Source organism: Somniosus microcephalus, chromosome 4 (genome assembly GCF_052327205.1).
Source record: "Somniosus microcephalus isolate GS21.2 chromosome 4, FLI_Smic_1.0, whole genome shotgun sequence".
NCBI classification, from domain to species: domain Eukaryota; kingdom Metazoa; phylum Chordata; class Chondrichthyes; order Squaliformes; family Somniosidae; genus Somniosus; species Somniosus microcephalus.
This window is the reverse complement of record NC_140990.1, coordinates 68,090,071-68,115,172: the sequence shown is the minus strand read 5'-3', so window position 1 is coordinate 68,115,172 and position 25,102 is coordinate 68,090,071. Positions and strand designations below refer to the sequence as shown.

The following is a 25,102-nucleotide window of genomic DNA, read 5'->3' as shown; positions in this document are numbered from 1 at the left end:
CTCATCCCTCATCCCTGGAACCATTCTTGTAAATCTTTTCTGCACCATCTCTAAGGCCTTCACATCCTTCATAAAGTGCGGTGCCCAGAATTGGACACAATACTCCAGTTGAGGCCGAACCAGTGTTTTATAAAGGTTCATCATAACTTCCTTGCTTTTGGACTCTATGCCTCTATTTATAAAGCCCAGGATCCCGTATGCTTTTTTAACCGCTTTCTCAACCTGCCCTGCCACCTTCAATGATTTGTGCACATATACCCCCAGGTCTCTCTGTTCATGCACCCACTTTAGGATTGTACCCTTTAGTTTATATTGCCTCTCCTCGTTCTTCCTACCAAAATGTATCACTTTGCACTTTTCTGCGTTAAATTTTATCTGCCACGTGTCCGCCCATTCCACCAGCCTGTCTATGTCCTCTTGAAGTCTATCACTCTCCTCCTCACTGTTCACTATACTTCCAAGTTTTGTGTCATCTACAAATTTTGAAACTGTGCCCTGTACACCCAAGTCTAAGTCATTAATATAGATCAAGTAAAGCAGTGGTCCTAGTACCGACACCTGGGGAACACCACTGTGTACCATCCTCCCGTCTGAAAAACAACCATTCACCACTACTCTCTGTTTTCTGTCACTTAGCCAATTTCATATCCATGCTGCCACTGTCCCTTTTATTCCATGGGCTTCAACTTTGCTGGCAAGCCTATTATGTGGCACTTTGTCAAATGCCTTTTGGAAATCCAGGTACACCACGTTACCCGCATTGCCCTCATCAACCCTCTCTGTTACCTCATCAAAAACTCAATCAGAATCAGAGTGGCCGGGCCCGGCGGACGTGCGGCCAGGGCCCCGGCACCAGGAAGCCCAGGGTGCAGCGCCTCCCCCATCCGAGCCGCCGCTTCCCGGTTTCTTCAGCCGGTTCCACCGAATCTGATTTGGGAAAAGGACAGGAGCCAGGCTCCCAGAATGGCCCGCGATCCCGGGGAGCATGCACACTCTCAGCGGGGAAATCAGCGCCTTGGATAGAGCAGTTTCTGGGGCGTGGGGAACTTTGGGTGCTGTGGCCGCCATTAGTCAGCGGCTGTCGGGAAGAGTTTTATTGCAGGCTGACGGAAGGTAGGTCCCTGGCCGCCTGTGTAGGTCTTTTTGTTGCTTCAGTTTGAGCTGGAGTGGAGATGGAGGAGAAGCTGCTGGATTTAACCCCCAGTACTTCTGAGCCCAGGAGGACCCAACAATTTCCAATGTGAGACTGTCAAGGGAGGTGGATTCTGGGGGAGATTAGGTTGTTAAACAGACACTGTCCCTACAATGTAAAAGAGTATTGTTTTAGGAATAAGTATTTATGTAAAGGCTTTTAATCCAGTTTACATATACAGATTTGTTTTAATTCTTTCTTGGTGTGTGGGCGTCGCTAGCAAGAGCAGCAAATATTGCCAATCCCCAGCTTCCCGTTGAGAAGGTGGTGGTGAGTCACCTTCTTGAACCGCTGCAGTCCGTGTGGTGAATGTACTCCCACAATGCTGTTGTGTAAGGAGTTCCAGGATTTTCACCCAGTGATGATGTAGCAATGGCGATATATGTCCAAGTCAGGATGGTGTGTGACTTGGGGAACTTGGAGATGATGGTGCTCCCATGCACCTTCTGCCTTTGTCCTTCTAGGTGGTGGAGGTCGCGGATTTTGGAGGTTCTGTCAAAGTTCTGGTTGAGTTGCAGATGTATAAAGTTCCTTTCCTTCGCCCCCTCCCACTCCCACCTCTCTCTCTCTCTCCTCCCATAGAGGCCAGAGGCCCAGACCAGGTGGCAGATTCCCTTCCCTGAAGGACATTAGTGAACCAGTTGGGATTTTATGACAATCCGGCAGCTTTCATGGTCACTTTATTTCTACTGCCGGCCCCACAAATGACCATTGAGCTCAATTTCACAACCTACCTCTTTCGTGGGTTCTCTCTCATGCTCCCTGTTTTAAATTCATTTTACAGGATATTAGAAGGGGAGGATTTGCAGACGGGAAACTCAAACCACACATCACGTCAAGACCTGACAGTCACTCGATTCATCAGGACCTGAATATCATCAGCCTTTGGATATGGAAGCAAAAAGCACCGTTCACAGCGGGGAGAAACCGTACACGTGTTCTGTGTATGGACGAGGCTTCAGCCAATCCTCTGGCCTATCGAGACACAAGCGCATTCACACCGGGGAGAGGCCGTTCACCTGCTCTGAGTGTGGGAAGGGATTCACTAATTCATCCCACCTACTGACACACCAGCGAGTTCACACTGGGGAGAGGCCATTCATCTGTCCTGAGTGTGGGAAGGGATTCTCTCTGTCATCCACCCTGCTGACACACCAGCGAGTTCACACTGGGGAGAGGCCATTCATCTGTCCTGAGTGTGGGAAGGGATTCAGTCTATCATCCACCCTGCTGACACACCAGCACACTCACACTGGGAAGAGGCCTTTCACCTGCTCTGTGTGTGGGAAGGGATTCGCTCAGTCATCCACCCTGCTGACACACCAGCGAGTTCACACTGATGAGAGACCTTTTAAATGCTCGGACTGTGGGAAGTGCTATAAAAGTTCTGGGGAACTGACATGCCATCAACGTGTTCACACTGACGAGAGACCGTTCAGGTGCTCTCACTGTGGGACTGGGTTCAGGCGATCATCTGAACTCACTGTACACCAGCGCACTCACACTGGGGAGAGGCCGTTCACCTGCTCCATGTGTGGGAAGGGATTCACTCAGTCATCCACCCTGCTGACACACCAGCGAGTTCACACTGGGGAGAGACCGTTCACCTGCTCCGTATGTGGGAAGGGATTCGCTCAGTCATCCCAGCTGCTGACACACCAGCGAGTTCACACTGGGGAGAGGCTGTTCACCTGCCCTGAGTGTGGGAAGGGATTCACTCAGTCATCCAACCTGCTGATACACCAGCGAGTTCACACTGGGGAGAGGCCGTTCACCTGCTCAGCATGTGGGAAGGGATTCACTCAGTCATCCACCCTGCTGAAACACCAGCGAGTTCACAAGTGACTGCAGGGGTTGGATTCTGCTGTTGTTGCTGCTGTTAATCACATCCAGGACTGAACCATGTTCATTCTGACAGGTGGGGATTGTTTCTGCTGATGTTATTGGCCCAGAAATTCAGGTCGGGGGCTTCCCGCGGGTGCAAGCCCCCGACCTACACTTACCTAGCGCGCTGGATGTTGAGCTCTGGGCCTGCGTGGAATTCCTCTCTGTGGCCTGGTCCAGCTCCCGGCACGCTGTGCTTGCGTGTTCCAGGGGCGTAGTTAGTGCGATGCGTCCCCTGGGATCACGTGAGCCATGGGCAGCCAATCGGAGCAGGGAAAAGCCCATTCATAAGATTGACAGAAAGACCTGTCAAAACGTATGAATGCTGAGGGCCCAAAACAGTAGTTAACCTTCAAATAAATAAAAAAAAAAAATCATACTTTTTAAATAAACTATAAATTACATTAAATAACTTTTAAACATTTAAATTTTTGAAAAAAATAATTTTATAAAAAAACGGGGCTAGAAATAAACTTACCTTGCTTTAAAATATTTACAAATAATAAACCTGTGGAAAAAATGTTTTAATTTTAATTAATTGACCACTTACCTTTTAAAATGCAATCTTTACGCCTGGTTTTTACATTTCTAAAATCTGAAGACTTACCCTCACGGAAAAACCTGCAAAAAAAAAAGTAAGTTCAAAGCGCACGCGCAGACTCCCGCGCGCACGCGCTCGACCTCTGAACCCCTTCGTTCAGAGGATCGGAAGTGCCGGTTTCCCGCGCATGCGCATTGCATGCAAGAAACCAGCACTTCCATTGGGTCCATGCGTGAGTACCCCGTGCGTACTCACGTGTTAGGACCCGAATTTCAGGGCCAATAACTCCGGGAACTGGGCTGGAGTTTAATATTCTGGATATGTGTCCAATAAATCAGCTTTGTTTTAAACACATTGTTGTAGATTTTCATCTTTCCCACCTGAGTGTTTAGCATCACCTGGCTGGAGCTCAGAAAGGACAATCTGGGGGAGGATCATACGGCAGGAACAGAACTTCAGCCTGGACACAGTCCTTCAGGGCCACACTGAGAGGGGCAAACGGCACTTTGGTCTTTCTCATCTCTCTTCACTGACAGCAAAGGCTCCGTGTGGATTCATCTCGAGGCCTGTGAGAAACGTGCCCCAGCCGCTCTCTGCCACGGTTCAGAGCTCCTAGGCACGGAACAGAAGGTTCCTTTAGGAATGTACCCCAGTGCTTTTTTTTTAATGGCCTTATTAACGTGTGTTGCTACTTTTAGTGATTTGTGTATCTGTATCCCTGGATCCCTCTGCTCCTCCAGCCCATTTAGACTCTCAGGGGCAAAATTCGGTGGCGCCCCCTTTGGGTTGCTAATGTCGCCGGGGCTAATTTTAGCCCCCCAAAAAAGCTAGTGCCCCGTGCATTAAATTCAGTGGTAGTGCCCCAGGCAGGAGGTGGGGTGCTACTGGAAGCGTTCCCCTCCCTCTTGGGGCGCAACCAGTGAATTTCGCGGTGCTTCGTGTAACAGCGCCACGCCCGTCGGCATATAGCACCGCGTCATAGCAGACCTCCCTCCCTGATTAAAGGGGAGGGGCCTATCACTGCACACACCAGGGCCCTGCTGGACCACCGGGGAGCGGGGTGTCGGATCAAGAGGAGTGCTGGGCTGAGCGATCGCGGCCGGCACCCCGAAAAAGAAAGGGGAAGGGGGCAGGTGCTGGCAGTTGGCCAAAATAAAAAGTTGCCGCCCAACACCTGCCCTTTAAGTGGTGCCACCGCGGCTGCAGGAACGACCCCTGACCCTGTCGGACATATCGTCTGGCAATAGGTCAGGGGTTGCAACCCAAGGTTGCAGCCGATGTGCTGTGCATGGCGATTACGTCATTGCCGGCGTTGCAGTGCCGCGGGGCGCTACCGGCTACCGCCGCTGCTAACCTCCCGCTGAATATTACGGAAGGCACAAAGCAACCGAATTTCACCCCCTTGTCCAAGTAGTGTGTGGCCTCCTTATTCTTCCCACCAAAACACACCACCTCACACTGATCTATAGTGAAATTCATTTGCCAATTACATGCCCATTCTGAAATTTATTAATGTCTTCTTGCATTTTGTCCTCCTCAGTATTAACTCTACCTTCCAATCTTCCTCAGTATTAACTGCATCCCCCAATTTTGTGTCATCTGCAAATTTTGAAATTGTACTTCTGATTCCCAAGTCAAAATCATTCATGTAAATGGTGAACAACAGTGGTCCCAGCACCGATCCCCGTGGAACACCACTTCCCACCTTCCGCCCATCTGAGTAAATACCTTTAACTCATCCCGTTACTATAACTGGACTTGTCTCCATTCCCATGCCGAGGGGATTGCTGTACCAGACGGGAGGGGAAACATTTGGGGACTCTCGATTCTCCACCAATTCCCATTCCCCTTCTTTCTGGTGGATAATGGAGGTGCCACTGTGTGCAATGTGCAAGTCAGTAAGAATTGTCCATGAGGATTAATCAGCACTTTCTAATTGGAGATGTTAATCAGTGGAACATTTCAGACACTGAATTGTAGATTTTGTGCCAAAGATCAACTTAGGATTGAAGTAAAAGTGCATAATTTTATTGTAAAATAATTTCTGATGAGTCCCTGAATTAAGGGGAAAGATCACGGACAGCGGTTCTTAAAGGGACACTGCAGCCCCGAGAATACAATCAGCTATATATCCAGAATATTAAACTCCAGCCCAGTTATAGGGTTATTAACATCAGCAGAATCATAGAAATTTACAGCACGGAAGGAGGCCATTTCACCCCATCGTGTCCGCGCTGGCCGACAGAGAGCTCTCCAGCTTAATCCCACTTTCCAGCTCTTGGTCCGTAGCCCTGTCGGTTACGGCACTTCAAGTGCACGTCCAAGCACTTTTTAAAGGTGGTGAGGGTTTCTGCCTCTACCACCCTTTCAGGCAGTGAGTTCCAGATCACCACCACCCTCTGGGTGAAGAAATTTCCCCTCAAATCCCCTCTAAACCTCCTACCAATTACTTTAAATCTGTGCCCCCTTGTTGTTGACCCCTCTGCTAAGGGAAATGGGTCCTTCCTGTCCACGCTCTCTCTCGAGGGGCCAAATGACCTACTCCTGCTCCTACGTCTAATGTCTTATGTCCTTATTCTAGGCCCCTCATATTTTTATACACCTCAATAAGGTCTCTCCTCAGCCTCCACTGTTCCAAAGAAAACAGCCCCAGCCGATCCAATCTTTCCTCGCAGCTAAAATTCTCCAGTCGAGGCAACATCCTCGTAAATCTCCTCGGTACCCTCTCTAGTGCAACCACATCGTTCCTGTAATGCGGTGACCAGAACTTCATGCAGTACGCTAGAGCTGTGGCCTAATTAGTGTTTTATATACAGTTCGAGCATAACCTCCCTGCTCTTGTATTCTATGCCTCAGCTAATAAAAACAAGAATCAGAAACAAACCCCAACTGTCAGAATGAACATGGTTCACTCCTGGATGTGGTTAACAGCAGCAATAACAGCAGAATTAAAACCCCTGCAGTCACTTGTGAACTCGCTGGTGTGTCAGCAAGTTGCATGAATGATTAAATCCCTTCTCACACACAGAGCAGGTGAACGGCCTCACCCCAGTGTGAATTCGCTGGTGTGTCAGCAGGTTAGATGATCGATTAAATCCCTTCTCACACACAGAGCAGGTGAATGGCCTCTCCCCAGTGTGAATTTGCTGGTGTGTCAGCAGGTGGGATAAGTGAATGAATCCCTTCCCACACACTAAGCAAGTGAAGGGCCTCTCCCCAGTGTGAACTCGCTGGTGTAGAATAAGGTTGGATAACTGTTTGAAACTCTTCCCACAGTGAGTGCAGCTGAATGGTCTCTCATCAGTGTGAACTCGCTGATGTGTCTGCAGAATGGACGAGTGAGTGAATCCCTTCCCACACATGGAGCAGGTGAATGGCCTCTCCCACGTGTGACTGCGTTCATGATTTTTCAGCTCAGATGGGTAACTAAATCCATTTCCACACACGGAGCAGGTGAACCGCCTCTCCCCTGTGTGACTGCGTTGATGAGTTTCCAGCTTGGACGGGTAATTGAATCCCTTCCCACAGCCCCCACATTTCCACGGTTTCTCCATGGTGCGGGTGTCCTTGTGTCACTCCAGGTTGGACAATTGGTTGAAGCCTCGACCACAATTCAATTTCAATTTCAATTTAATTTGTCACATAATCAAATACAACAAGTGAAATCCAGTCAGTGAAATGCTTTTTTCTTAACGAGCCGAGCACACCAAGCAGCAAGGATACTTAGCTGCCTGGTACGCACGGAGCCCACAAGGACGGCAGCCATCTTCATCGGTGCCATCACATGTATGGTTTCTCCCCGCTGTGAACAATGCAATGTTTTTCAGGCTGTGTAACTGGTTAAAGCTCTTTCCACATTCAGTGCACTGGAACACTCTCACTCGGGTGTGTGTGTCTCGGTGCTTTTCCAGTCACACTGATGTTTGAAATCTTTCCCCACAGACAGAAGAGACAAACATTTCCCCTTCCACATTCAGAGGCCGATGATATTCAGGTCCTGATGAATGGAGTGACTCTGTCAGATCTTGATGTGATGTTTGGTTTGAGTTTGCGGTGTGTAAATGCTGCCCTTCTCACAGCCTGTAAAAGGAGTTTACAAAAGCCATCACTGTGAGTCCAGGATAGAAATTGACAAGATTCTCTCCTCCTGGTTCCTGGCCAAGGGGGCCGTGCATGCGCCCTGCTGCACCCTGAGCCTCTCAAGATGGAGGCCATTACCCCAGGCCTGTCACCGGGAGAAAGCCCCGCAGCTGCCGCCCTGCTCGGGGCAAACACCCGGCCCGGAGGCTCTTGTTCGGGGCCTGAGGCCCACCCCGGGTGTTTGTGAGGCAGATAATGTTGAGTGTTTTAATAATGGGGCCTGGGGCCGCACTCGGGGTGTGAGCAGCCCACGTCCCCCCGGGGTTCATGAACCCACTCCCTGAGCTCGGGGTGTGAGCAGCCCGCGTCCCCCCGGGGTTCATGAACCCGCTCCCTGAGCTCGTGGTGTGAGCGGCCCGCGTCCCCCCGGGGTTCATGAACCCGCTCCCTGAGCTCGGGGTGTGAGCAGCCCGTGTCCCCCCGGGGTTCATGAACCCGCTCCCTGAGCTCGGGGTGTGAGCGTCCCGCGGCCCCCCGGGGTTCATGAACCCGCTCCCTGAGCTCTCTCACCTGATGTGTCAGCGGCTGCTGCCAAGGTCCGCGCATGCTCAGCTCACACTGCCCGGGTGATTGACGGGAGCTCCGGACCAATAGGAAGAGCGGGACGGGGCTGGAGGACCGAGCGGGCGGCGGGTCCTCCAACCAATCGGAGTGTGTGAGGGGTGGGGCTTGACCTTTAACCCTGAACAACGGAAGGTGAGCTGGGCATGCGCGGACCTTGGCAGCAGCCACTAACACATCAGGTGAGAGAGCTCAGGGAGCGGGTTCATGAACCCCGGGGGGACGCGGGACGCTCACACCCCGAGCTCAGGGAGCGGGTTCATGAACCCCGGGGGAGGCTGCGAGATTCTTAGCAGCTCAGCTCTGCTCGGTGCTGTGTGAATGGGCTGCTCCACACCTCGGCTGCTCACGGGGAATGCCAGTGTGGAGGGCCCAGTGCAGAAGGCCCAGTGTGGAAGGCCCAGAGGAGAGTGTCCTAGGCGGGAGGCCCAGCATGGAGGACCCCAGGTGGGGGGCCTAGGGCGGAGCGGCTGGTCGACAGAAGGGGAGTCGGGAGATGCTGTGGGTGAGCATGTTGTATGGTTTCTAAAGGTGAGTAAGGTCTCCAGCCCGAATGAGTTCCAGCGGCCCCGTCTGTGCTCTGTTTGGTGGCAGCTGTGAGGCTTTTTCTCGGTGACGGGGGCCGGTTTGTGTGCTGCCATTTTGGTGGAGGAAAGACAGACTGTTTCCATCTATAGTATGGTGCTTGAGCGGCCATAAGATGGGAAAAGAGAACGGGATAAAAGGAAAAAAGGAAAATAAAAGGAAGATAAAAGACAAAACAAAGTAATATTGGCAAGGAATAACGAATGTCTTGATGGCTGGATCCTGTGAGTGATAACAGCAAGAAGAAGGAAATTTGAGTAGTCGTTTTCCTCTTTTACGGGATTTGAGAAAGTGGTCGTCTTCTTTTCTGTGGAAAGGTTGAAGACTGTGGACAAGGATCATGACATTATATGGTTAGATAACATCAAGTGAAAACGAGGAGTTATTAGAGTGCCAATAGGACTGGTGTATAACTGGTATTTACTTGTTTTGTTGAAGAAGTTTCGGGTTCTGGTTAAAAGTAGTTTACTTGAAGTTTTAATTGATTTCTGATATGGTTATGGGACTTTATATATCGTGGTGTTATTTAGTGTTAAAGCCTTCCTCAATGTACGGACGAACGAACGCTCAAGTGAACGCACGCATGCGGACACAAATAATACACACGCACACACACATACACAATGGAACTTACGTTTGACCGAATGAAGGGCCTTCACTCCCCAGGAGAATTTGGCCTCCTACTGGGTGAGCGTGAGGCCTGCCTGGACGGATGAACGAACGCACGCATGCACGCAGGTAGACAAATGACACACACACATGCAGACATGCACAATGGAATTGACGCTTGAGCGAACGAACGAACGGAGGAATGAATGACTGAATGATTGAGCGATGCCCGTAGGACTGACGTATATGGGTTCTTTCTTTTCTTGGTTTATTAAATAGTTGCAGTTTGTACTGTAAACATTATTGATTTATTATTGTACTAGCTGGGGGAGCCCGGCTTTGCCAGGGCTGTTTTGGGGTGGGGGAGCCCGGCTTTGCCAGGGCTGTTTTGGGGCGGGTGGTTTAAATCAAGTGCCAGGCTTTGGGGCCCTGTCTGTGTCCCTTTGTGAATCTGGTGCTGGGCAACATTTTAAATCGAGTCCCAGGCTTTAGGGCCCTGTCTGTGTCCCTTTGTGAATGTGCTGCCGGGCAACATTTCTACCTTTTAATACCTTGAAAGATGAAAGTGAAAGTACTTATAAAACGTTTTTGGTAAATGTTATGTTATTTTTAAAAGAGAAACTAACTTTTTCAAAGCTGGATAAGGAGAGTAGTTTGAGCTGCAACCAGTGAAAGAATGGCTGGCAGATCCCTGAGATGAAAACGATTAGTCCCGCCCACACACACACTTAATACCTTGAAAGATGAAAGTGAAAGTAATTATAAAATGTTTTTGGTAAATCTTATGTTATTTTTAAAAGAGATACTAACTTTCAAAGTAGTTTGAGCTGGAAGCTGAAGTCATGGCAGCACTGAAACAATGGCTGCCAGATCCCCGAGATGAAAACGATTAGTCCCGCCCACACACACACACACCGATTGGCCAACCATCAGGGGACTGTACTGTAGGATTGGTCAATCGTGACGGCACAGGATTGGTCGAACCTTGACGTCAGTCAATCAATGCTAGCAGATAATGGGCTAAAAATTCGGTTCCGCCGCGCCAGGTCTTTAGCGCCCGAAATTTAGCGCACGCCCGGATTCCCCTAGCGCCCGCCTGAAATTCAGTAGCGCCGCCCCAAGACAGCGGCGGGCGCTATTGCAGGGTTTGGACGCCTCGTTTGGGGCGAAGACTGTCAGTTTCCGGCGCCCAGCTGCCGCTGCGGCAACCGATGCGGTGCGGCAGGCTGGGGTACTGCAGGCCTCCTCCTTCTCTTAAGGAGGAGCTGCCTGCAGCCGTGAGATCACCGATGGAATCCCCCGGCAAATGAGCCCGGCACCACGGAGAAGTGCTGGGCTCGCGGGAGTCACACACCAATGCCGCGGGGGGGTGGTGCAGGAGTCCGGGGAGGGAGCTGCGGGCAGGCGGCCGCCGGAAAAGCAGCCGGCCGCCGCTCCACCTTTATGCGCCGGCCTTTCGGAGCTGCAACGCACCGTTTTGCAAACGCTGTTTGCGGCCGCGATGGGCGAGGCGGCCGCAACTCAATTTGGCCATCGGGACGGTTTATCATTGGAACCGGGGCGCTGCGCACACCGATGACGTCATCGGTGCCGGCGCAGCGCTAATGGCTAACGCCAATGTTAGGGACGAACTCAATTTCGGGCGTTAAAAACTTACGGCGCAAACCCACTCTATAGCCAAAAAGTGGGCGCAAACGCAACTGAATTTCTAGGCCAATGAGTTTAATTTTGAAGTTTTTTTGCATAAGGCGCGAACAATTTTCGTCCGACCGAAAAGTAAATACGCTTACCAGCGTCCCGGAAGCGTAAGCTTTCTTTGGAGGTAACGCGTGCGTAGGTACGCTCTATAACTTTCGAGCGCATAGCTGGACAGACGCACAGGTGAGGACAGACAGACAGACAGAAGGACAGACAGAAGAACCGCTTTATATATATAGATTTATTATATTGTTGACCATAAAGCTGTTTTTGAGGCTTTATCCTTTTTATTGTGGTTGTAGGAATTAACAAATTCCTACGAATAATGGAGATCGACACAAGAGAGCAATTAAACAGGTCTTTACTCAACAGAGATGCCACGAGGACTGCCTGGGCAGCCCTGTGGTTTGCGACGTGACATCATCGCATTTGCCCGTGTTTTCCCATGCTCTTAAAGGGGCCACGCCCCGTACATGCAAACTCTATATACAAAACACAGTACAGGTAGACTACCCTTTATCCGAACTTCCGAAAACCGAAACCCTCTAAAAACCGAAGGTTTTTTCGGTCAGCGTAAGTCGTGCGCACGACATGACCAGAGTGGCGCACGACTTACAGGCCTAGCCGGATAAGGGATAGTGTAGCATTTTTCCGCACTTCTGAAAACCGAAATCGCTCAGCGTAAGTCGTGCGCACGACCCCGACCCCCGCCGACCCCCACCCCCGACCCCCCCGCCGAACCCGACCCCCGCCGACCCCGACCCCCGACCCCCCCGCCAAACCCCACCCCCGCCGACCCCCACCCCCGACCCCGCCCCATTTCGGATAAGATATAGTGTACCAGCCTTTATCCGCACATCCGAAACCAGAAAACCTCTGAATGTCGAAAGTGGCGCAAAGCATGACTTCTGAAAACTGAAATCGCTCAGCGTAAGTCGTGCGCACGACCCCGACCCCCGCCGACCCCGACCCCCACCGACCCCCGACCCCCCCGCCGAACCCCACCCCCGCCGACCCCCACCCCCGACCCCGACCCCCGCCGACCCACCGCCGACCCCCACCCTTGCCGACCCCCACCCCCGACCCGACCACGACCCCCGCCGACCCCCACCCCCGACCCCCCCCACCGACCCCGACCCCCCGCCGACCCCCACCCTTTCGGATAAGGGATAGTGTATCCTTTATCCGCACTCCCGCAAACCGAATTACTCTGAAAACCGAAGTGTTTTCGCTCACCTTCCGAAATCCGAAATTTTCCGAAAACCGAAACACGGCTGGTCCCGAGGTTTTCGGATAAAGGATAGTCTACCTGTAATGCCTAACACAATGGTACAGGTTTAGGCTGGTGTTAGAACATCGTTAAAGAGAATTATATACAGTTAGCCAGAGTCATTCAGTGGTTCTGCCACATGTGCCCCCCCAGAATTCGCTTTAATGGACAAAGTCAAATGGTGAGGGGGTCTGACGAGCCAGTTAGAACGACTCCTGTACTCTCGAGGCGGAGTCTGTTGGGCAGCTGGCAGTCTGGCGGGCAGTCGCACTTGGTCTGCCGTAACGACGATGGGAGGCCGACCCCGTCTCGGTGGTTGTGCTGTCTCGATGGGGCGGTCGAGGTCTAAATGTGCTGGCTTTAAGCGGTCGACTGAAATGTGGTCCGGATTACCACTGACATCTACCGTGAAGGTTTTGTCCCCCGCTTCCAACACGCGGAAGGGGCCGGTATATGGGGCCTTGAGCGGATCCCTATGTGCGTCATGGCGAATAAAAACGTATTCAGCCTTGTGAAGCTCCGTGGGAACGTGTGACCTCTGCAGCCCGTGGTACGAAGTGGGCACCGGTGCGAAACATCTGGCCACCTCTTGGTGACTAGCAAGCTGGGCAGATGCGGACCATGGCTCAGTCGATGTTGGTAGGAAGTCCCCTGGGACTCGCAGCGGCTCACCATAGACAAGCTCCGCGGATGAAGAGTGAAGGTCTTCTTTGGGGGCCGTGCGAAGGCCCAGCAGGACCCACGGTAGCTTGTCTGCCCATCCAGTGTCCTGGAGGCTGGCCCTCAGGGCGGCTTTCATTGACCGGTGGAAGCGTTCGCAGAGGCCATTCGCCTGTGGGTGGTAGGCTGTGGTGCGGTGTAATTTGACACCGAGTCTTTGGGCCACTGCATTCCAGAGTTCGGAGGGAAACTGCGGTCCCCTGTCTGACGAAATATCTGCGGGCACTCCGAAATGGGCGATCCAGGAGGAAATGAACGCCCTGGCCACGTCCGCCGAAGTAGTGGATGACAGGGGGACCACCTCCGGCCATCTGGTGGTGCGGTCAACCATGGTCAGGATGTGTGAGAAACCATGGGAGGGTGGGAGTGGTCCTACCAGGTCCACGTTGACATGGTCAAAACGTCGCTCCGGAACCGTGAAGGTGGCCAACGGAGCTTTGACGTGGCGCTGTACCTTGGCCTTTTGGCAGACCACGCAGGTGTTGGCCCAGTCGCGGACATCTTTATGCATGTCATGCCATACAAATTTCGCTGACATCAGTTTCTGAGAGGCCTTCATTCCTGGATGTGACAACCCATGGATGGCGTCGAACACTTTGCGGCACCAGACGACCGGCATGACAGGGCGAGGATCCTGTATGGAGACATCACACAACAGCGTGGTACCTGCCGAATGGAACTTGACGTCGGCTAACTAGAGGCCAGTGATGGCCATTCTGTAAGCTTGGACCTCCGGGTCTGAGGCTTGGTCCGCTGCCATGAGGGCGTAGTCGATGCCCAAATGAACCGTATTGATGATCACGTGGGAGAGGCAGTCTGCCACCAGGTTGTCCTTACCGGCCACCTGCCGTATATCCGTGGTGAATTCGGATATGTAGGTCAGTTGACGCTGCTGTCGGGCTGACCACGGTTCAGCAGTCTTGGCCATTGCAAAGGTTAGCGGCTTATGGTCCACAAAGGTGGTGAAAGGACGTCCTTCAAGCAGGAACCGAAAATGGCGGATGGCCAGAAAAAGGGTGAGCAACTCCTGGTCGAACATGCTGTATGCTCTCTCGTGCTGCCGTAGTTGACGGCTGAAGAATGCCAATGGCTGCCACGTCCCATTCACCAACTGCTGTTGCACGGCACTGACTGCGTAGTCCGATGCGTCGGTGGTGAGGGCGATGGTGGCTCCTGGCAGCGGGTGCACCAGCATAGTCATGTTGGCTAAGGTGCTTTTGGTGTCGGCGAACACTTGGGCCATGTCATCCGTCCAGTCTACCGGGTTCTTGCCAGTTTTGCCCTTGAGGGCCTCGTACAGGGCTGCATGAGTAGTGCCGCCTTAGGCACGAAACGGTGGTAAAAGTTTACCATGTCTAGGCATTCCTGCAGGGCCTTTATGTTCTGCGGGCGTGGAAAGGATGTCACCGCCTCTACTTTCGAAGGTAAAGGAACTGCTCCCTCTGAGGTGATGCGATGCCCCAGGAAGTCAATTTGGTGCAGGCCAAACTGACACTTGGCCGGGTTGATAATCAGGCCGTGTTGGCTGAGGCATCGAAAAAGGGTGCGTAGGTGACAGGTATGTTCTTCTTTAGTAGGACTGGCAATTAGGATATCATCGAGGTAGACGAAGAGGAACTTGAAGTCCCACAGCACGGAGTCCATCAGGCGTTGGAAAGCCTGGGCGGCGTTCTTTAACCCAAACAGCATTCGTAAAAACTCGAAGAGGCCGAATGGGGTGATGACTGCGGTCTTCTGGATGTCTTGTGGATGAACTGGGACCTGGTGGTAGCCCCGGATGAGGTCGACTTTTGAGAACACGGTGTTCCCTGCCAAATGGACAGAGAAATCCTGAATGTGGGGGATCGGGTACCGATCAGGAGTGGTGGCGTCGATAGTCGCTGCATGGCCGCCATCTGCCGCCAGGTTTCGGGACGATATGGAGGGGTGAAGACCAGGGACTATTCGACCAGCGAATAATCCCTAACTGTTCCATGGTTGCGAACTCCGCCTTTGCGACCGCCAGCTTGCCAGGTTCCAGGCGCCGGGCCCGCACGTAGACCGGGGAGCCGTTGGTGGTGACGTGGTGTTCTACACCATGTTTCATGGCTGTGGAGGAGAACGTGGGTCTTGTCAGGTCGGGGAATTCGCCGAGCAGGCGCGCGAACTCATCAGGAGTCGGGAACGCACAGGAGACGGTGCGTGACGTAGTGTTACTACGGTAACACGGAAGAGAATTAAAAGTTGCTGCGTTAATCAGCCGCCGGTTCCGAACGTCGACCAGGAGACTGTTGGTGCACAGGAAATCCGTGCCGAGGAGGGGCTGGGAAACTTTGGCCGTAACAAACTCCCAGTGAAAACGTTGCCTCCCGAAGCACACCTCCACTCGCCATCTGCCGAAGGCCCGAATTGTCCCGCCATTGGCCGCTTCAAGTGTGGGGCCGTGATTCCCCATCTGCACATCGAGGGCAGACGCGGGTAAAATGCTGCACTGCGCTCTGGTGTCACACAGAAAACGACGACCGGAGAGAGTATCAGTGATGAACAGCTATTTTCCCACGTTGCCAATCGCCATCACGGCCGCGGGGTGCCCGTTAGACCCACTCCTCGGTGGTCGCAGTGTCAGTTGTTTGTTTTTTTGGGGAAAACTGCAGGGAGTGCGGCAACGCTTTGCCTTCGTGCCGAACTGCGCGTGGTAGAAACACAGCCCTACAGGCTGACTAGCTGGGGCGGCGTCTGCGGGGGATGGGTGCCTCGTGGCGGCGCAGTACTGCCGAGTTACAGCGAAAATTTTGTCAGCCTCCGCAGCCAGTGTTGCGCAGTCTTCAATTTCAGAACTGGCCAGGGCAGCTTGTACCTGTTCAGGCAGTTGGCTGAGGAAAATCTCGCGGAATAGGAAACATTCCCGTTCTGAGCCCAGGAGTGTGAGCATTTGGCTCATCAACTCTGAAGGCTTGGAGTCCCCGAGCCCGGGCATAGTGAGTAATCGACGGGCGCTCTCCGATTTTGTGAGCCCGAAAACCTGCAGTAACCGCGCTTTGAGGGTTTCATACTTGCGCTCCGTTGGGGGGTTTTCGAGGAGGCTGACGATCCGAGAGGCGGTCGAGCTGTCGAGTGCGGAGACCACATAAAGGTACTTGGTCTGATCCGCATCGATGTTCCTCAGGGCGAACTGGGCCTCGACCTGAATAAACCACGAGGACGCTTGCTGCTCCCAGAACCGCGGCAGCTTTAGCGAAACGGCGTTTGCGTCCACGCTGTGCTCTTCTTTTGTGAAAACATTCACAAAAACGGGGTCACCAATGTAGGAATTAACGAATTCCTACGAATAATGGCGATCGACACAAGAGAGCAATTAAACAGGTCTTTACTCAACGGAAATGCCACAGGGACTGCCTGGGCAGCCCCGTGGTTTGCGACGTGACGTCATTGCGTTTGCCTGCGTTTTCCCGCGCTCTTAAAGGGGCCACGCCCCATACATGCAAACTCTATATACAAAACACAGTAATGCCTAACACAATGATATAGGTTTAGGCTGGTGTTAGAGCATCGTTAAAGAGAATTATATACAGTTAGCCAGAGTCATTCAGTGGTTCTGCCACATGGTCAATGAATGTAATTGATTTACTATGTAATTGATGAGTTGTATAAGTACTGTTGTACTTGAATGTTAAAATTAAAAAAAATACAATTAAAATAAAAATGAACCCCGGGGGAGGCTGCGAGATTCTCAGCAGCTCAGCTCTGCTCAGTGCTGTGTGAACGGGCTGCTCCACACCCCGGCTGCTCACGGGGAATGCCAGTGCGGAGGACCCAGTGTAGAAGGCCCAGTGCAGAAGGCCCAGAGGAGAGTGCCCTAGGCGGGAGGCCCAGCACGGAGGACCCCAGGCGGGGGGCCTAGGGCGGAGCAGCTGGTCGACAGAAGCGGAGTCGGGAGATGCTGTGGGTGAGCATGCTGCACGGTTTCTAAAGTTGAAGAACGGTCTCCGGCCCGAATGAGTTCCAGCGGCCCCGTCTGTGCTCCGTTTGGTGGCAGCTGTGAGGCTTTGTTTCGGTGATGGGATCGGGTTTGTGCAGTGCCATTTTGGTGGAGGAAAGACAGACTGTTCCTATCTATAGTATGGTGCTTGAGCAGCCATAAGATGGGAAAAGAATGGAATAAAAGTGAAAAAGGAAAAAAGGAAAATAAAAGGAAGATAAAAGACAAAACAATGTAACATCGGCCAGGAATAACGAATGTCTTGATGGCTGGGTCCTGTGAGTGATAACAGCAAGAAGAAGGAAATTTGAGTAGTTGTTTTCTTCTTTTACGGGATTTGAGACAGTGGTCGGCTTCTTTTCTGTGGAAAGGTTGAAGACTGTGGACAAGGATTATGACATTATATGGTTGGGTAACATCAAGTGAAGACGAGGAGTTATTAGAGTGCCAATAGGACTGGCGTAGAACTGGTATTGACTTGTTTTGTTGAAGAAGTTTCGGGTTCTGGTTAAAAGTAGTTTACTTGAAGTTTTAAGTGATTTTTGATATGGTTATGGGACTTTGTGTATTCACAGAATCACAGAATCACAGAAACCTCACAGTACAGATAGAGGCCATTTCAGCCCATCGAGCCTGCACCGACACATATCCCACCCGATCCCCGTAACCCCTACACCAACACATATCCCACCCTATCCCCGTAACCCCACGTATTTAATCCCCCTAACACTAAGGGTCAATTTTTATCATAGCCAATCAACCTAACCCCGCACATCTTTGGACTGTGGGAGGAAACCGGAGCACCCGGAGGAAACCGTGGTGTTATTGTGGTGCTATTTAGTGTTAAAGCCTTCCTTAATCGAATGAACGAACGCTCTAGTGAACGCATGCATGCGGATACAAATATATGCATGCACGCACGCATACACAATGGAACTTACGTTTGACCGAATGAAGGGCCCGCTCTCCAGGATGAAGGCCCGCTTGGTGAGCACGAGGCCTGCCGGATGGATGAACGAACGCACGCATGCACGCAGGTAGACAAATGATACGCACGCATACACAATGGAACTTACGTTCGACCGAATGAAGGGCCCTCGCTCCCCAGGATGAGGGTTGCTTGGTGAGCGTGAGGCCTGCCGGACGGATGAACGAATGCACGCATGCACGAAGGTAGACAAATGGCACACATGTACGCAGTCATGCACAATGGAATTTACGCTTGAGCGAATGAACAAACGAACGGAGGAATGAATGACTGAATGATTGAACGATGCCAGTAGGACTGGCGTGTACGGGTTCTTGGTATATTAAAGACTGGCAGATTGTACTGGAAACATTATTGATTTACCTGCAAAAATTATTGTTGTATTTATATTGTTGGCCATAATTGGTCAATGAATGTAATGGATTTACTATGTAACTGATGAGTTGTATAAGTACTGTTGTACTTGAATGTTAACATTTTTATAAAAATGACAACAGGTTATACCAAGCAAAAACAAAGAGTTACTAGATTGCCAGTCGGACTGGTGTGGAATTGTTTTTCACTATGGGTACCTGTACTGTTAATATTGTTGATTTGTCTGTAAAATTTATTACTGCATTTGTACTGTTAATCCTAAAGCTGTTTCCTGAGGCTTTGCCTTATTGTAGTTAATGAATGTAATGGATTTATCATGTAATTGATCAATTGTAACAAGTACGACCAGATTTAAATATAAAAAAATAATGGGGCTTGCGGCCGCACTCAGGGTGTGAGCAGCCTGCGTCCCCCCGGGGTTCATGAACCCGCTCCCTGAGCTCGGGGTGTGAGCAGCCTGCGTCCCCCCGGGGTTCATGAACCCGCTCCCTGAGCTCGGGGTGTGAGCGTCCCGCGTCCCCCCGGGGTTCATGAACCCGCTCCCTGAGCTCGGGGTGTGAGCGGCCCGCGTCCCCCCAGGGTTCATGAACCCGCTCCCTGAGCTCGGGGTGTGAGCGGCCCGCGTCCCCCCGGGGTTCATGAACCCGCTCCCTGAGCTCGGGGTGTGAGCGTCCCGCGTCCCCCCGGGGTTCATGAACCCGCTCCCTGAGCTCGGGGTGTGAGCGTCCCGCGTCCCCCCGGGGTTCATGAACCCGCTCCCTGAGCTCGGGGTGTGAGCGGCCCGCGTCCGCCCCGGGGTTCATGAACCCGCTCCCTGAGCTCGGGGTGTGAGCGGCCCGCGTCCCCCCTGGGGTTCATGAACCCGCTCCCTGAGCTCGGGGTGTGAGCGGCCCGCGTCCCCCCAGGGTTCATGAACCCGCTCCCTGAGCTCGGGGTGTGAGCGTCCCGCGTCCCCCCAGGGTTCATGAACCCGCTCCCTGAGCTCAGGGTGTGAGCGGCCCGCGTCCCCCCGGGGTTCATGAACCCGCTCCCTGAGCTCGGGGTGTGAGCGGCCCGCGTCCCCCCGGGGTTCATGAACCCGCTCCCTGAGCTCGGGGTGTGAGCAGCCCGCGTCCCCCCGGGGTTCATGAACCCGCTCCCTGAGCTCGGGGTGTGAGCGGCCCGCGTCCCCCCGGGGTTCATGAACCCGCTCCCTGAGCTCGGGGTGTGAGCGGCCCGCGTCCCCCCGGGGTTCATGAACCCGCTCCCTGAGCTCGGGGTGTGAGCGGCCCGCGTCCCCCCGGGGTTGATGAACCCGCTCCCTGAGCTCAGGGTGTGAGCAGCCCGCGTCCCCCCGGGGTTGATGAACCCGCTCCCTGAGCTCAGGGTGTGAGCAGCCCGCGTCCCCCCGGGGTTGATGAACCCGCTCCCTGAGCTCAGGGTGTGAGCAGCCCGCGTCCCCCCGGGGTTGATGAACCCGCTCCCTGAGCTCGGGGTGTGAGCGGCCCGCGTCCCCCCGGGGTTCGTGAACCCGCTCCCTGAGCTCGGGGTGTGAGCGGCCCGCGTCCCCCCGGGGTTCGTGAACCCGCTCCCTGAGCTCGGGGTGTGAGCGGTCCGCGTCCCCCCGGGGTTCATGAACCCGCTCCCTGAGCTCGGGGTGTGAGCAGCCCGCGTCCCCCCGGGGTTCATGAACCCACTCCCTGAGCTCGGGGTGTGAGCAGCCCGCGTCCCCCCGGGGTTCATGAACCCGCTCCCTGAGCTCGGGGTGTGAGCAGCCCGCGTCCCCCCGGGGTTCGTGAACCCGCTCCCTGAGCTCGGGGTGTGAGCGGCCCGCGTCCCCCCGGGGTTCATGTACCCGCTCGCTGAGCTCGGGGTGTGAGCAGCCCGCGTCCCCCCGGGGTTCATGAACCCACTCCCTGAGCTCGGGGTGTGAGCGTCCCGCGTCCCCCCGGAGTTCATGAACCCGCTCCCTGAGCTCGGGGTGTGAGCGGCCCGCGTCCCCCCGGGGTTCATGAACCCGCTCCCTGAGCTCGGGGTGTGAGCGGCCCGCGTCCCCCCGGGGTTCATGAACCCACTCCCTGAGCTCGGGGTGTGAGCGGCCCGCGTCCCCCCGGGGTTCATGAACCCACTCCCTGAGCTCGGGGTGTGAGCGGCCCGCGTCCCCCCGGGGTTCATGAACCCGCTCCCTGAGCTCTCTCACCTGATGTGTCAGTGGCTGCTGCCAAGGTCCGCGCATGCTCAGCTCACACTGCCCGGGTGATTGACGGGAGCTTCCAACCAATAGGAAGAGCGAGGCGGGGCTGGAGGACCGAGCGGGCGGCGGGTCCTCCAACCAATCGGAATGTGTGAGGGGCGGGGCTTGACCTTTAAACCGGAACAACAGAAGGTGAGCTGAGCATGCGCATACCGTGGCAGCAGCCGCTGACACATCAGGTGAGAGAGCTCAGGGAGCGGGTTCATGAACCCCGGGGGGACGCGGGCCGCTCACACCCCGAGCTCAGGGAGCGGGTTCATGACCCCCCGGGGGGACGCGGGCCGCTCACACCCCGAGCTCAGGGAGCGGGTTCATGAACCCCGGGGGGACGCGGGCTGCTCACACCCCGAGCTTAGGGAGCGGGTTCATGAACCCCGGGGGGACGCGGGCCGCTCACACCCCGAGCTCAGGGAGCGGGTTCATGAACCCCGGGGGGACGCGGGCCGCTCACACCCCGAGCTCAGGGAGCGGGTTCATGAACCCCGGGGGGACGCGGGCCGCTCACACCCCGAGCTCAGGGAGCGGGTTCATGAACCCCGGGGGGACGCGGGCCGCTCACACCCCGAGCTCAGGGAGCGGGTTCATGAACCCCGGGGGGACGCGGGACGCTCACACCCCGAGCTCAGGGAGCGGGTTCATGAACCCCGGGGGGACGCGGGCCGCTCACACCCCGAGCTCAGGGAGCGGGTTCATGAACCCCGGGGGGAGGCTGCGAGATTCTCAGCAGCTCAGCTGTGCTCGGTGCTGTGTGAACGGGCTGCTCCACACCCCGGCTGCTCACGGGGAATGCCAGTGCGGAGGGCCCAGTGCAGAAGGCCCAGGGTGGAAGACCCAGAGGAGAGTCTCCTAGGCGGGAGGCCCAGCACGGAGTACCCCAGGCGGGGGGCCTAGGGCGGAGCGGCTGGTCGACAGAAGCGGAGTCGGGAGATGCTGTGGGTGAGCATGCTGCACGGTTTCTGAAGGTGAAGAATGGTCTCCGGCCCGAATGAGTTCCAGCGGCCCCGCCTGTGCTCCATCTGGTGGCAGCTGTGAGGCTTTGTTCCGGTGATGGGATCGGGTTTGTGCGCCGCCATTTTGGTGGAGGAAAGACAGACTGTTCCTATCTATAGTATGGTGCTTGAGCGGCCATAAGATGGGAAAAGAGAACGGGATAAAAGTGAAAAAGGAAAATAAAAGGAAGATAAAAGACAAAACAAAGTAATATCGGCAAGGAATAATGAATGTCTTGATAACAGCAAGAAGGAAATTTGAGTCGTCCTTTTCTTCCTTTACGGGATTTGAGAAAGTGGTCGGCTTCTTTTCTGTGGAAAGGTTGAAGACTGTGGACAAGGATCATGACATTATATGGTTAGATAACATCAAGTGAAAATGAGGAGTTATTAGAGTGCCAATAGTACTGGCGTAGAACTGGTATTGACTTGATTTGTTGAAGAAGTTTCTGGTTTCTGGTTAAAAGTAGTTTACTTGAAGTTTTAAGTGATTTTTGATATGGTTATGGGACTTTGTATATTGTGGTGTTATTTAGTGTTAAAGCCTTCCTTAATGTACGAACGAATGAACGAACGCTCAAGTGAACGCACGCGTGCGGATACAAATATACGCACGCACACACGCATACACAATGGAACTTACGTTCGACCGAATGAAGAGCCTTCGCTCCCCAGGATGAAGGCCCGCTTGGTGAGCGTGAGGCCTGCCGGATGAACGAACGCACGCATGCACACAGGTAGACAAATGGCACACACGCACGCAGTCATGCACAATGGAATTTATGCTTGAGCAAAGGAACGAACAAACGGAGGAATGAATGACAATGATTGAATGATGCCAGTAGGACTGGCGTGTACGGGTTCTTCGTTTATTAATTAGTGACAGTTTGTACTGTAAACATTATTGATTTACCTGTAAAAATTATTGTTGTATTTATACTGTTGACCATAATTGGTCAATGAATCCCCGTAGACTTGTACGAGTGGTCGGGACCTCTCGCCCTGACTGAGGTGGACGAGAAGCCTGCACAGCCCCTCCGTGTGAAGTATGTAATGGATTTACTATGTAACTGATGAGTTGTAAAAAAATATGAACCCCGGGGGGGACACGGGCTGACGGCCGACATCCTATGGTTCTAAAAGAGGTGGCTGCAGAGATAGTGGATGCATTGGTCGTGATCTTCTAAAATTCACTAGATTCCAGAAAGGTCCTAGTGGAATAGAAGGTAGCAAAGGAGGGAGAGAGAAAACAGGGATCTACAGGCCAGTTAGCCTGACATCAGTCCTCGGGAAAATGCTGGAATCCATTATTAAGGAAGGGGAACAGGGCACTTAGAAAATGATTATATGATTAGGCAGAGTCAACATGGTTTTATGAAAGGGAAATCATGTTTGCATAAAGCTCAAAAGTGGGTTCCAAATCATTAATGCTCCAGATTCTAAGATTGGGAAGTGAACAGCTGTGAAATGGTAGGTTTAGACCACTTCTGCAGCTTTCACCTATTCACAACAATCCACAGTCATTGAGAACCCGACATACTTACCTGACGTGATAGCTGCTCTCTGGGAACCTTGTTAAAACCTGGTAAAATGGTAAGTACATGGGAAAATGATGCTTAACTACCTTTTAACAAGCTTTAAAGTATCTAAATTGGCTGACCTGCCACTTGGTGTCGGGTCTGTTAAGGGCTGACAGACCCGACACTTAGGAAACTCACAAGGAGGCGGTTCAGAGCGGGATACCGACCCGCTGTCAATCTTTGTGGCTTTGACAGCGGACTCGCCTCCAAACCCGCACTCTGAGTGCCGGCAAAAATCAGCCCTTAGAGAACTGCGTACAGTTCTGGTCACTATATTATTAAAAGGATATACAGGCACTGGAGAGAGTGCAGAGAAGATTTAGAAGGATGATACCAGAAATGTGAGGGTACACATATCAGGAAAGGATGAACAGGCTGGGACTCTTTACTTTTGAAAAAAGGCTGAGGGGTGACCTAATAGAGGTCTTTAAAATTATGAAAATTTTTTGATAGAGTGGATACAGAGAGAATGTTTCCACTTGTGGGGAAGAGCATAACTAGAGGCCATCAACATAAAATTCTCACCAAGAAATCCAATAGGGAATTCAGAAGAAACTTCTTTACCCAGAGAGTGGTGAGAATGTGGAACTCGCTACCACAGGGAGTGGTTGAAGCAAATAGTATCGATGCATTTAAGGGGAGGCTGGACAAGCATAGGAGGGAGAAGTGAATTGAGGGTTATGCTGACAGATTTAGATGAGGAAAAATGAGAGGAGGCTCGTGTGGAGCATAAACGCAGGCATGGACTGCTTGGGCCGAATGGCCTGTTTCTGTGCCGTATATCCTGTGTAATCCTGTGTAATTCTAACAGTCACAGTTTTGCAATTTTCAATTCACTATTCCCTGTAAACCGATTTTTAAAACCTGAGCCAGTGTGTTGTGAGACAAAGAGCCTTGTGTCCAATAAGGGGAATAAAGGCCCACAGCCTCCCCTGGCCCCGGGCCCTGAACAAGGGACTGGAGAAACTCGCTGCCCTGTGGATCAGACAATCAGCCAGCGCTAGTCCCGCCCCTCGGGCTCCCCGATTGGTTGGAGGACCCACCGCCGGCTCGCTCCTCCAGCCCTGCCCCGCTTGCTCCCTATTGGTCGGAAGCTCCTGTCAATTAGGCCATGGGGCCAGGTCACGTGTCCCTGGAGAGAAATTAGAGTCGATGTTTCGGGTCAAACGCTGACTCTAATTTCTCTCCACGGATGTTGCCTGGCCTGCTGAGTTTTTCCAGCATTTTCTGTTCTTATTTCGGATTTCCAGCATCTGCAGTATTCTGCTATCGTCACGTGTCCCTCCCCGACTTTACAAAGAAAGCCTCACGCGGTCGCCGGGCGGAGCTGCAGGTCGGCGGGAGCAGGGTTGGGAGACTAATAAACTGCGGGTAGGCCGCGCCGCAGGGTTTATAAAGTTGGAGAACAGCCTCAGGCCCGAATGAGATCCAGTGGCCGAATGTGTTCCGCCAGATGGCAGCGGTGAGGCTTTTTCTCGGTGACAGGCCCGGGAAAGGCGCAGCCATCTTGGTGGAGGAAAGACGGACTGGTTCCACCTGCAGCACGGCGCATGCGCGGCCATCTTGTGCAGGACCAGAGAGTGGGTGGGGCTTCAGGGGCCCAGTGACCAGGAGAGACAATCATTGACTCATTGATTTTATTCTCACTCTGCACACAGCGGGTGGAGAACTGAACCCAACCAGAGCAGAGGGAGGGGAAAACTGGGAGTGGAGGACAGAAATGTTGGAGATGGTGCGATGGGTTTGGATTTCAGCACAGGGAGGAGGGAGAGTGTGTGG

General features: G+C 53.2%; 1 pseudogene; it reads left to right on the top strand.

Moving 5' to 3' along the window:
- Positions 1–1,982: 1,982 nt before the first annotated feature.
- LOC147119128 (uncharacterized) overlaps positions 1,983–25,102 on the top strand; it is an 89,815-nt pseudogene continuing 66,695 nt past the window's right edge.